Source organism: Pinus tabuliformis, chromosome 9 (assembly GCF_031772625.1).
Source record: "Pinus tabuliformis cultivar Carrire ecotype Pingquan chromosome 9, CPIR1, whole genome shotgun sequence".
NCBI classification, from domain to species: domain Eukaryota; kingdom Viridiplantae; phylum Streptophyta; class Pinopsida; order Pinales; family Pinaceae; genus Pinus; species Pinus tabuliformis.
Window position 1 is genome coordinate 1,589,123,217 of NC_142307.1, and position 14,341 is coordinate 1,589,137,557.

Here is a 14,341-nt window from a genome sequence, read left to right on the forward strand (position 1 = left end):
CAATATGTAGACGAGTCAATGAGAGATAAATCATCCCTAGAGGGGTGTACTAGGAAATATAAATAGTAACTGGAAGATTTGTTATAGGCATATAGGGATGTGTTCAAGGATACTAAAGGGATACCACCCAAGATGGAAGTGGAACATGAGATCCAGCTATTACCAGACTCTCCATTGCCAAACATTGGGTTTTATAGGTAGTTTGTCATAGCAGCAAGTGAGGTGAAGAAAGAGTTGTAGAAACTACTAGAATAAGGTGTCATGTGACTAAGAGAATCACCATGTGGGTCACCCATCATCGTTTTCCTAAAGAAGGATGGAACTTAGTGAATGTGTATAGATTACATCGAATTTAATAAAGTAATGCTGAAGAATAAGTACCCCCTACCCAGAGTAGATGATATGTTGGATCAATCACAGCAAGAGAAATATTCCACTAAGATTGACTTAAAGTATGGATATTACCAAGTTCAAGTCAGAGAAGAAGAAACCTAGAAGATTACCTTAAAACCAAGCAAGGTTTGTATGAGTGGTTGCTCATGCCATTTGACCTATTCAATGCACTTACTATGTTTATTAGTTTAATGAACGATATACTGTGACATTTTATAGATTCATTTTTTATTGTCTATTTGGATGATACACTAGTATACAGTGCTACCTAGGAGGAGCACATATCACATTTGACACAGGTTCTGGAGACATTAAATAAGTACCATTTGCTACCAAATCTCAAGAAGTGTGAGTTTCCATAGTACTATTTGGTGTATCTAGTGTATGTGATAGGTGAAGGAGAGTTGAAAATAGATCCTACCAAGATGGAAGCCATCATGAAATGGCTAGTGCCTACTAATGTTTCTGAGGTTAGGAGTTTTGTTGGGGTAGCACAATATCTAAGGAAATTCAGAGACTCATTTTCAATAGTAGCAGCACCACCCCATGCCATAACAAAAAGTGGTAAGAGTTTCTAGTTGGGAAAGGCTCAATAGAGGGTCTTTAAGGAGTTAAAGAAGAATATCAGTCAAGAACCAATCTGGCATTGCTAAAATTGCAGTAGCCCTTTAAAGTGGAGATAGATGCAAGTGGGTATACTATCAAAGCAGTCTTGATGCAGGGAAGAAGTCTTGTATACTACCATTCTGAAGTATTTCATGGGGAAATTCTTAGATACCCTACTTATGACAAGGAGCTCTATGCCCCAGTTCAAGAAGTGAAGACGAGGAAACATTATCTAATAGGAAAGGAGACAATAATCCACACATATCACCAGCTAGTAAAGTAATTGTAGGCCCAAAGTAAGCTACAGTTGATCGAGAATTTACAAGTGGATGGGGTTTCTACAATAATTTCATTTAATGATCAAGTATAAGAAGGGCAACACAAACAATTTGGCTAACATTCTTTGAAGCCCACCTACATCAAATATCACATCTTTGGGAACTCTAATGCACATGGTGCCATTCACCTGTGATGCATAAAAAGAGGCATATTCATAGGATGTGGACTTTAAGGATGTGTTTAAACATTTGCATAGCCATATTCATGTGCGCGATGGCGACAACACAGTTCAATATCATCTCCAGAACGAGTTACTCTACAAGCTAGATAAGTTATGTATTTTTGAAGGTGAGTGACTGCAATTGATTAGAGAGGCTGACACCTCCATGGTTGTAGGGCACTTTGGTGTCAGGAAGACAATGACCAACTTGTATAGGTATATGTATTTGCCCAAAATGCAAGCACATGTAGCTAGGTTCACAAGAGGATGCATGCTTTGTTGTCCCAACCAGCCTAGTTGTTATACGAAATTTACAATTGCAAACAAAATTATCTCCCCTAGGTCAGTAACTAACTTCACTCCTTCTTTAGCTTAGAAGCTCCAATTCTAGCTCTGAATGCCAAAATTAGAACCTGCACAGTCAGATAACACAAACCAAGAAACTACGAGATCTATGCAGTATCATCTAAGTACTTCATTCAATAGATCAACATGGTATTGAAATATATGAAATAAAAACATCACATATAGGAAAACAATGAATTCTTTGCATTAATATAAATGGAAGGAGATTACAACCATAAGTAGCAGTTGATCTTGTAGAAGAGCTCCTCCAAGTTGTTGACTTGTCCTTTCCTTGTCACAATATGCACCTCCAATCACCCTAAATGCATGAGATGATGACCACTCACTACAACAACATAAGGGCATAATCACTCTCCAAAATCCAACCCCCAACCACATAAAAGGTTGGGAATATATAGAGAAGTAGGGTAAGTTGGGAGTTCTTATCCAATTACCAATCTAGGGTTTGAGATCCACCTTTGATGGAGGGATAGGATTAAAGGATAAGTGGTGAAAACTCCAAAGTAGGGAAGGATAGGATCTGAATTTTTTATCCAAGGTAAGTAGTTGAAACAAATTCTGGAAACTCCTAGAAGGGGAAGCTTCCAGAATCTTGATCATTCTCCCAGATTTCTAGAACCAAATCAGGAGCAAAGGGGAGAAATTTGTTGGTGACCAACACGGGCCACAGTGGATCAACTTGTAGGTGATCACACCCGAGTAGTCATACATATAGGGTTGTTCCTAAAACTGGCTTAGATGATGCATTTTAGGGATGAAATTATGGGGGATGAATGGATCATGATTAGGGCTTTATGCAAGATGGTGACAAGGCGGAATAGGATGTTGATTAATCCCATTATGAGGCTCACTGATCCGATGTGACAAAATGGCCTATAACACTAGTAACAAGAAAGATGTTCTATATCATCCCTTACTTGTACCCACTCATCCTTGGGAAATCATTTCCATGGACTTGGAGGGAGATTTACCAACAACCATGCAGCGACATGACTATTTGTTCATGGTGGTTGACAGTTTAGAAAGATGTGTGTTTTGATGCCCTGTAAAAAGTCTCCATTAGTGGGCAAGAAGAAAATAACTTATTTTTTGGATAGGTATGGATGCACTTTGGGATGTTGAGGAGCATCATTTTAGATAGGGACACAAGATTTATATGTGCAATTTAGACTACATTATGGGAGAAGATGGACATGAATTTAAATAGGTATACATCATTCCATCCACAAATAGATGGGCATACAAAAGTAATCAAAAAGACTTTGGTGCAACTTTTAAGGGGGTTACAATTAGAAGAATTTGAAGATTTGGGATGAAAATATGGTACATATATAGTACTCTTTTTTTTTCCCATGGAAAAAAGTCGTAATTTCTATTGATATATAAGAAATTACATTTTGTAGATGCTAAGGCATGCATATGGAGGCAGAGTTGCCTGTCAAGTTCAAAAGGAAACTGTTGACCAGAAAAAAGTAATGAAAAGTTGTATCTCCACGCAAGGAGTCTGTTATCTGCTGTACTGTATCTGCCTGCTCTCTAACATAGAGAGAACAAGATCAAAATTGAAAGTTGTCTCTTCGCAAAGAGAGAAACTAAGTATCAAAATCTGGGTTGTATATCCCAAGTCATTAATATAGACCAAAAAGAAGTAAATACAAACATGATATATACAAGATTATCAGAAAATATTATAGGTCTTATAGCCCATTTTCTCTAGGATCCACAAAAGGTCTGTGGTAGTACTGGTGGAAGGTACCATCTATTTCCTCCTGGATTAGCGAGTCATTGCCCTGTCTAAGCGTTGCCTCTTTGGAAAGGTGATCAGCCCCCGAATTTTGCTCCCTGTAAATGTGGCGACGGGAAAAGGAGTCAAAAGAAGATATCAATCTTTGTGCTTCTTCTAATATATGCCTCAATGAAAATTCATTATAGTGGGATGCATTATTTAACCAATTACAAACGATTTTGGAATCACCAAATAGTTGTAGATGTCTGCAACTCTTTTCCAATGCAAAATGTATGAGATGTTTAGCAGTGCATAGTTCAGCATAATTACTAGTTCCCCTGCCTAAACTTATTTGGATCTTGAAACAATGTGTATCATTTAGGTAGAGAATGGATCCTCCACCACATCCTGCCTCCTGCGTAGAGCCATCAAAGTATGCCCATGATTTTGTTTTGTTTATGGTTTCTGGTATAATGGAGCGGGGAGGGCATTGGAGTCCTCCTCGAGAAGAAGATCTTAATCCGCAATGGTATGGAGCAAGATGGAAAACCAATGGGGTATTTTGTGGTTGAAGATAGAATGATTTCTAGCAATCTATAGTGACCAACAAACTAGAAGAGGTATGTTTCTGGATTTTCCATTTTGACTTTGACACCATGTACTCCACGCATCCAGAATGTTGTGTCCATGCTAGATATTTAAGCTTGGATAGTGAGTAATGATGGAATTCCAATGTTCCTTAGTGGTGGGGCAATGTAGGAAGAGATGTTCAGTACTCTCTTCGTCATTGTGGCACAGGTGACGCTAGAAAGGGCCATGAAAAGATCTTTTCATCAAATTTGATCCTGTGGGGACCTTATCAAACAAAATATTCCACATCAGTAAGTGGGTACGAGGGGTCGCCTTAAGCTTCCAGAGTAATCTCCAAGTCGGGTTTATGTTCTGGGGCTTGAATGGTTCCATTAATATCATATAACCCTCTTTTAGAGAATATGTTTCGTGTTTGGCGAAGGCCCATATAATCTCATCTGGTCCTTCTGATAGTCGGAAGTGTGCCTATGTAAAAGCATCCGTGTATTCCTGCCAATCAAGTCACCACTGCATAGGGATGTCCAGATCACGAGCCGATTTCCATGCCTGCTATAGGAAGGAGGAATTGTTTCTGTCACCGATGTGTTTGATGTGGGTGATACCCCTGTTGTGGAAGTGCCTTATCAACTCTGCCGGTAGTCTGTGTGCATTGCCACAACCAACCCATGGGTCTGTGCCAATACGAACAGCATTGTCCTCCTTTATTCTCCACGTTATGCCTTCACGAAGGAGTGGTAATGCATTTATAACTGCCTTCCATACATTCGAGATGTTATTACTTGTTCTATGCTGCTGTCTGAACCAGTCCATTGTAGGTTTTAACCCCGTACAGAAATTACCTGCATACGAATTCTACAACACAGAAAATAAACAATGCAAGAGCATAACACATAAAACACATATACACAGAGATTTTCCCCTGGATCCCGAAACCGGGACTACCAGCTTGATTTTTCATTATATTCCTTTCAATGTTACAATACATATTTATACATGCCAAAGCATCCAATACCATGGACTGAAAACCATCGCGTCCAAAACCATGGACCGAAAAACCTAATATAGAGTCCAAAAAAAAATTTCCCGGGGCGCTACCCCGGACCCCGTAGAGGGGGGCTACCCACCCCCCTCAAACCCCCCGGACAGGGGGGGTTACCGCCCCCCCGTTGCACAATTGGCGCAACGAAGGGGGGGCTCCGTCCCCCCTCTAACCCCCCAGTTCACTACGTGGGTTAGTCGTGGAAAGAATATAACACAACCCAACAATCTCCCACTTGTTGTTTTCTTTCCACATGGAGCCACAGGAGAGCTTAGTCATTTTTCCAGCCCTGAAATGCCCATTGTTTCTCTACACCAAGAAAACTTCTCAGAGCTCACAGATTTTGTTAATGCATCTGCAGTATTCTTCAAAGTGTCCACCTTTACCAACAACACCTTTTTGTCTTCTATCATATCCCTCACAAAGTGATATTAAACATCAATGTGCTTTGTCTTTGAATGATAAGCAGGGTTCTTTGCCAAGAAAATTGCGCTTTGGCTATCACAGTCTATTCTTATAGCTCCCTGTACTAACCCCATACTTGAACATAATCTTTGCAAACAAACTGCTTCCTTGCTTGCATGAGTGGCTGCCACGTATTCTGCCTCTGTAGTTGATAGTGCCACTACAGATTGTTTCTTACTCATCCAACTGACTGCACCTCCAAATAGGTTAAACACATACCCACTTGTAGATCTTCTCTGATCCAGATCTCCAGCTCAGTCTGCATCAACAAAGCCACGAATATCCAACACTCTGTCCAATCCTGGTCTTCCTTGGTAGCACAAACCATAATCGCGAGTGCCACGCAAATACCTGAAAACCCGCTTCACTGTTGTCCAGTGCTCCTTCCCTGGTTTTGACATAAACTTGCTCAATACTCCCACTGCATGTGCAATGTCTGGTCTAGTACAGACCATTACATACATCAGGCTACCGAATGCACTTGCATATGGAACACGGGACATGTCCTCTTCCTCTTCTTGTGTCTTGGGACACTGTTCAGCAGATAACCTCACAGCTATAGGAATAGGAACCTTCACCGGTTTACTATCCTGCATATTAAACCTCTGTAGTATTGTCTCGACATACTTCCTCTGGTTTAACCAGAGCTTCCTCTTTGCCTGATCTCTTTTAATTTCCATGCCCAAAATATAGTTAGCAGCACCAAGATCTTTCATGTCAAATTTGGAGGACAATTGGGTCTTCAAATCCTGGATAATTTCTTTGTCATTTCCAACCAACAACATATCATCCACATACAAGACCAGATAAATAACATGGTCAACAATTAATTTAAAATACACACAGTGATCTGCTTTTCTTCTGGTGAAGCCAAGTCCCCGTATAAATATATCAAATTTCTGATACCACATCCTTGGTGATTGTTTTAACCCATATAGAGACTTCTTTAACTTGCATACCAGTTCTTTCTTACCCTTCACCGCAAAGCCTTCGGGTTGCTTCATGTAGATTTCCTCTTCCAAATCCCCGTGAATAAATGTTGTCTTCACATCCATCTGTTCTACCTCAAAATCAAAAGCAGCAGCAACAGATAAAAGTAACCTAATAGAAGTTACCTTGGCAACAGGAGAAAAAATATCACCAAAATCAATTCCAGGCACCTGGGAATAACCTTTTGCTACCAACCGAGCTTTGTATTTCTCCACCTTCCCTTTTTCATTTGTATTCTTTTTGAACACCCATTTGTTGCCAATGGGTTTCCTTCCAGCCGGCAACTCCACCAGATCCCAAGCCTCATTTTTGTGCAAAGATGCCATTTCATCAACCATGACCTCTTTCCAGAGTTTTCCATCCTCTGAATCTACTGCTTCCTTCACAGTTCTGGGATCATCATAAGTAATAGACAAAACAAAATTTGAACAAAAAGCAAAAGGACTATACCTTTCTGGCTGCCTTCTTTCTCGAACTGATCTTATCACAGCCGGAGTTTGTGGTTCTTCATCTTCTGATTCCTCCTCTGTTGCAGAGTCTGATTCTTCCTCCTTTAGCTCAAACTTTATCTTCTCAGGCTCCTTTGGTTGGACTTCATGTTTAATAACATCTTTTACCTCTTTGAACACCACATCTCGGTTGTACACAACCTTCCGTGTGACTAGGTTCCAAAGCTTATAACCTTTTAAACCATCCTTATACCCATAAAGATGCACTTTTCAGATTTACTATCCAACTTGGCTCGTTTCTCCTTTGGAACATGTACATATGCATCACATCCAAATACCCTCAGATGTGAAAGAGAGGGTTTCTTACCAGTCCATACTTCTTATGGAGTCTTATCCTCCAATGCTGATGAAGGTGACATGTTGACCAAGTAACATGCAGTATCCACCGCCTCTGCCCAGAATTCATGTCCTAACCCGGCACCACTGAGCATGCTTCTTGCCCTTTCCATCAATGTCTTGTTCATTCTTTCTACGACTCCATTTTTTTGAGGTGTATATGGAGTAGTCTTCTGCCATGCTATACCACACTTCTTACAGAATTCTTCAAATTCCTTGCTGCAAAACTCTCCACCATTATCTGTCCTCAGCACCTTTATCTTCTTCTCTGCCTGATTTTCCACCAGAGCCTTAAATTCTTTAAACCTGTCAAAGACTTCAAATTTCTTCTTAAGGAAATATATCCATGTATTCCTTGAGAAGTCATCTATAAATGATACATAGTACACAAACTTACCCAGTGATGGAACCTTCACAGGTCCAAACACATCACTGTGCACAAGCTCTAATATCTGTTTCGCCCTCTTAGCACCAGAGGGGAAACTCACCTGATTCTGCTTCCCATATACACAATTTTCACATAAATCAAAATCCAAAGAGCTATTACTCATACCTTCTACCATACCTTTACTATGAAGTATTCGAAGGCCCTTCTCTCCAATATGTCCAAGCCTTTGATGCCACAACATGGTATTCTCTCCAGAGACCACTAGATTTTCAGCTCCACTTTCAGGAACCACAGAACTGTTGCACCCATCAACAACAGTGCTACCTTGCAGCTTGTACAGAGTTCCAGTCCGAACTCCCCGCATCAATACCAGTGCTCCCCAAACCATCTTGTAGGTATCCTTCTTGAACATTGTTTTTACACCTGCATCATCCAACTTGCTTATAGAAATCAGATTTCTGGCCAATGCAGGAATATGCAGAACACCCAGAAGTGTTCTAACCCTTCCACCTTGCAACTTCAACTTTACTTTTCTGTGACCAATGATTCTAACCTTCCTATCATCTCCTAAGAAGACATCACCACCATCGTATTTCTCATACTCGCAGAACCACTCTCTATGGGGAGTGAAGTGAAAGGATGCACCTGAGTCAATCAACCATGCCTCATGATCTACATGTGTACTTGAAGAAGCCAAGTACACATTCCCACCTTCATCTGAGGTGGTTTTCGCCTCTGCAGAAGGAGCATCATCAGATCACTTTCCTTTATCAGGAGCTTTAGATTTACAGTCCCATTTGAAGTGCCCTTCCTTTCCGCATTTCCAGCACACCACCTTTACAGGTTTTCCTGGAGATTTAGATCTCCCTCTAGATTTAGATCTCCCACTCGATGACTTATTTTTGTTTCTATTCTGGGACCGTCCTCGTACAGACAAGGCATCATTGTTGAGCCTTAGTTTTTGATCTTATTTTGCTTTGAGAAACTTACCTAACCATCTATTTATCATCCATTTTCACTCCATTCATCCCATTTTAATGAATATTTGATGTCCAATCAGGTATTTAGCTTTAATTTGTCAATTTCTAAAGTTTTTATAAAAGTTTGATTTTAAGTGCAATTTTGGCAATTCTAGAAATTCCCGTAATCACTTCATGATTGATATGGATGCAGGCCACTTCAGCACGAATGGGATACATGAATGGAAAGCTTGGGAACTAGGACCAAGCCACCTATGCTTGGTTCCAACAGAACGAGCTTTATTATGCCTATTTGGAGCTAGTCAATCATGACTAGTCATCCAGAAATCCCATCTAAATAGGGCAGTTTTGAGATTCCATGATATTAGTCATATTTCTTGGGATGAGGGTAGTGAATTCGACTTGGATAGGTGGATTAGAGTAGCTTGGTTTGTTAGAGTGAATGTAGATCAGTTTGTTTCATGAGACTCCTTATTTAAGAGCCACAACTTTGATGGCTCATACATTGACTTATGATACTTTTATGTTGTAATATTTTTGGTTTGAAGACTTAATCTTAAGACTTGTGCTATTCTCATTTTGCTGCTCAATGCTATGGATGTGTGACTGATCTAAGCTTCTAAAATCATCTTTCAAAGTGTGCAAGGCAAGGGTGGAGGGCCCCCACTCCAAGCTAAGTACACTTCCATGTTAAACTAGCTTCATTTCATTGCAATTTGGTTGATTGTAGTCTTAGTTTTTCAAAGTCTTATTTCAGATTGCCTTATGGATATGCATAGTGATTGATTTCATTTGTTAATGGCTTATTCATCATTCTATTGAATTGGAAAACACATGTTCAAGTTGGGCATCCCTTCTATTAAATGATGAATCAAAACTAGTTTCTCTTGTTTACATGCAAGCAGTTTTATTTCCATTTAGATTTAGAAATTGAGATGAATGAATTATGATGGAATATCTTATGTGTCTCTTAAGTTAAGAGCTTCTTTCATTTATAATTTATGCATCTTGAGTTTTAGTTTCAATCTCTAATTCATTAAGTACTGATTGAGGTGAAGGAGGACTTCTTGAGTTCAAGAACCCTTTCAATGTTTTCTCTTTTAAGCTGATTGAATTAGAGTGATAAGATGTATTTTCTTTAGCTTTTAATCATTTATCTTTCAAGGTTTGGTTATATTAGATCTTCACAAATAGTGGATTTGCCTCAAAGAATAAACAACCCGGATTGATAATAAATAATTGTGTTAGTTTAGGAACATAAATTAGCTCAACATTTTGGCGCCGTTGCCGGGGAGGCAAATATCGGCATAGTCAATAGAGAGATAAAATCCAAAATAAACAAAAACATTAGTTACATTTCATTTCTTTAATTATGTTTCTTTATGCCTAGATTTAGAGATCCTCAAGGTAGATTTATCAAAAACCCCCCACAAGTAGAGATAGGATCATCACATACACCTGTTACTGGTAATCCAATCATTGAAGAGCTGATAGAAAAGCAAAGAAGTGGCCAAAGATTAACCTTGATTGAAAGGCAAACTTTGTTAGCTTGGGAAGCAAAGAAAAAATTCTCCACTTCCGGAAAACCAAAAGAGAAGGGAAAACAAATTGTCTTTCCACCCATCGATCCTCCTATCTTCCCACAACTTGAAAGTCCACCTGAAATTGAAACAACTCAACCAATGGAAGAAGAGTGATCCGGATTTAGACAGGAACGCAACAAATTACAGAGATAACCATAAATACAGAGATGCGATAACCATAAACACAGATATGCAGCGGAAATAATACTTCATTTCATTACTGTAAAATACTGAAATATGCTTACAAACAGAAATGGAGAGAAACTAGCTAGGGCGATGGTAGCTTATCTCTGAGAAGAGATGTGGCGGCTACATGCCTCTGAACTGTTCCGAACTGTATTACAATGAGGCTCGAAGGCCTATTTATTGTTGAGAAACAATGGAAAACCCTTCACATCCCGAAACCTAACCCTAGAAGATGAAACGCCAAATTGTGGGCCCCGTTTGGGTAAATTGGTACATCAATTTCCCGGGGTCGTAACTTTGGCATACGATCTCCATTTGACGCGTACAATAGCTCGTTAGAAAGATCTATCCGAGCACTACCACTTTGGGAAGGGAAACATCGGTCTATAGACCCATGTTGCCCCCAGATTCCCAAAAAAACGTCGTTTAGGGCCTCAAAACGACTCCGGAAGTTCAGGACCCGAAAAACTGCTAAAAATAGTAAGTTGTGCTACAATTTAGGAAACTGAAAAAGTTGAAAGAGACAGTTGTGGGGGTCCAAATGGGATAGGTGGGTGGCCACCAACATCCACCTGGATCAAAGAGGGACATGGATCCATTCATCTTAATCCTGAACCACAAAGAGCTGAAAATGAAAGACAACAAAGAGAATGGAGAAGGAAGTTAGAGGAAGAGATGAAACAAGAAAATGATAGGAAGTTAGAAAATGACAGGAAAAGACAAGAAGATGGGCTTGACCAAGAATCTACTTTCGGTTTTCCGATAATAGATACAAGTGCAATACTAGGAGAAGAAGTAAAAATCAAAAACATTCCACCTTCTGTGCTGCCAAACTTCTACGGAATGTCTACAGAATATCCTGATTCATTCATGTTTGAATTTGATATCATATGTAGAACATATGGCTATACTAATGATGTTCATAAGCTTCGTCTTTTTCCTGCAACATTAAAAGCAGCAGCTTTAAAATGGTTTATGGGTTTAGGAGAACAAACAATAGCCTCCTGGGATGATATGCGAACCGTCTTCCTTAAAAAATATCAACCTTATTGTAGATCTAGAGATTCAAAGGAAGATGTGTTTAGAATGACACAACAAGAAGATGAAAATCTAGAGGAATATTTAGAGAGATTCGCATATAATCTTCAGAAATCTAAAAAACATTCTCTAAATCAAGAAACTGTTCGCACAATCTTCCTCAAAGGCATAAGAGATGAATACCTTGACATCCTGAATGTGATGGGTAAAGGAGATATTTCAAACCTTCCATTTGATGAAATAGTCGAGTTATGTCAGAAATATTCTAGAGGAAGATCAAAAACCGGAAGAAGGGAAGTAAGTTCCAAAGCAGCCAAATCAGCTGCAGGAGGGATAACAAGGGCTGAAATAGGAAGTCTATTGGAAAATTTTAAAACATATCTTTTGAGTACATTAGGGACACAAGTAGATGTGCTAAAGGCAAACAAGAAGAAAGAAGAACAAGAACAAGCCTTAGCAATATTTTGTTCAAAATGTAAAAAGAAACATCCTTTGAGAGACTGTCCTTTAGATAGCATTCAAGTGTGTGGTCTTTGTACAGGCAATCACTCCACAGAAAATTGTGTAACATTGAAAGACTTACAAATGAATTCAATGGAAGAAGTGCAAGGAACAGAAGGTTTCTATTATGTTTCACCAAGAAGACCATGGCCACCTAGAATGCCTCAACCAAATCAGCCACAATTCCCTCAGCAAAATTATTCTTATCCATCTTATAATCCTTGGACCCCTCCAATTCCATGGCAAGCTTGGCCTCCACAACAATATCCACAACAACCTGCACAAGGTTGGAGGGGATATGGTTATGGAAACCAACAACCTCAACAGTCTCAACAGTATCAACAACATTACCAGCAACAACAGCCATTTTCATACCCATCATATCCTCCATCCATGCCATTTCCGCAACAAAATTCTGCATATCCATTCCAACAGCAGAATCCACCACCATTGTTAACACAACCACAACAGTTACAGTTACCTTCAAATCAACCCAGACCAACGCAATTGCCATCCCAACCGGTGGCCAATCCAAATAACAAAGTGGACAAATCTGCATATACTGTAGAGGAAGCAGCATATTACCCTACTTATTCCATTGTTCCTCTTGATGATGTCCATCTAAGGTCTGGAAAAATACTTAAGAAGGATTCTCCTCCAATTATAGAAGAACCAACTGAACAAGGAGAATCATCTGAAACATCACAAACTAAGGTACAAAATCAGAAAGGAACAAATATTACAACACAAACACCACCTTATCCTGAAAGGTTGGTAGAACAACAAACTCAAAATCAAATAACCCTTCCTGAATTTGATATCTTAGATGAGTTAAAAAATGCATATGTTAAGATTCCTTTGTTAAAAGCTATTAAAGAAATACCGATATATGCAAAAACAATAAAGGAATTGTGCATTAGGAAAGAAAGAAAGAAAAAGGATCCTACAACAATCCAAGTCATTGGTAAATTAGCAAGTCTCATGTCTACTCAAACTATAGTAGAAAAATATATTGATCCTGGTATCCCAATGGTTACCATATCAATAAATAATTTCTCTGTACCAAACACATTAATAGACTTGGGAGCAGCTATAAACGTAATGACAATGGAGACAATGAAAACTTTGCAATTAAACAACATTAGATCAACTACAACAGTCTTGGAATTAGCAGATAGATCTAAAGTTGTTCCTGAAGGAATGTTAGAAGATATCATAGTCTCCTTGGATTCATGGGAATATCCTGTTGACTTCTTGATCTTGCAACCAAAGACAAACTTGGGAGGACACCCTCTGATATTAGGCAGACCATGGTTAGCCACTGTTGATGCCTTCATAGGATGCATATCTGGAAGTATGATAATTTCACATGGAGATGAAAGGAAACATATCACTCTTTATTCACCTGCAAAAGCCACTTCTTTAGAATCAATACTTGAAACTCAGGAAAAGCAACAGACAAAAGCAGTTTTAAGTATCAATCAATTCTTTGATTTTAGAGAAGAAGAAGAGAATGAAGATTTGATGGACCTTTTTATCTCAGAACCAAGTATTTCAGAGCAGCTTAGGAAAGTTCAATATGAAGCTGCAAATGAACTTCTGAATCAATGTTTTCAGGAAACATGTACTATTCGAACCTTGCAGAATTCTTTGGTAGACATCTTTCCTGTAAACACAGTTATCAACCCAACAATCAAAACAATTGAGGTACATCCTGGAAAACATTTAAATATTGGAAACCCGCTACAATCAAAACAAGAACAAGAGGTAATTGCATTACTACAGAAATACTCTAAAGCATTTGCCTGGGATTATACTGATATGCAGGGGATTCATCCTAACACATGTATTCACCACATCTATACAAATGATAAACTTAAACCTGTTAGACAACCTCAAAGAAGAATGATTCCTATGATGAAAGAAATAGTAAAAGAGGAACTGCAAAAACTGTTAAATGTTGGATTCATCTATCCTATTTCAGATAGTCAATGGGTTTCACCACTGGTTGTAGTACCAAAGAAAAATGGAAAGTGGAGGGTATGTATAGATTATCGAGAGCTAAACAAGGCTACATTAAAAGATCATTTTCCTCTACCATTTATCGACCAGGTGTTAGACTCTTTGGCTGGAAAGAAATACTTC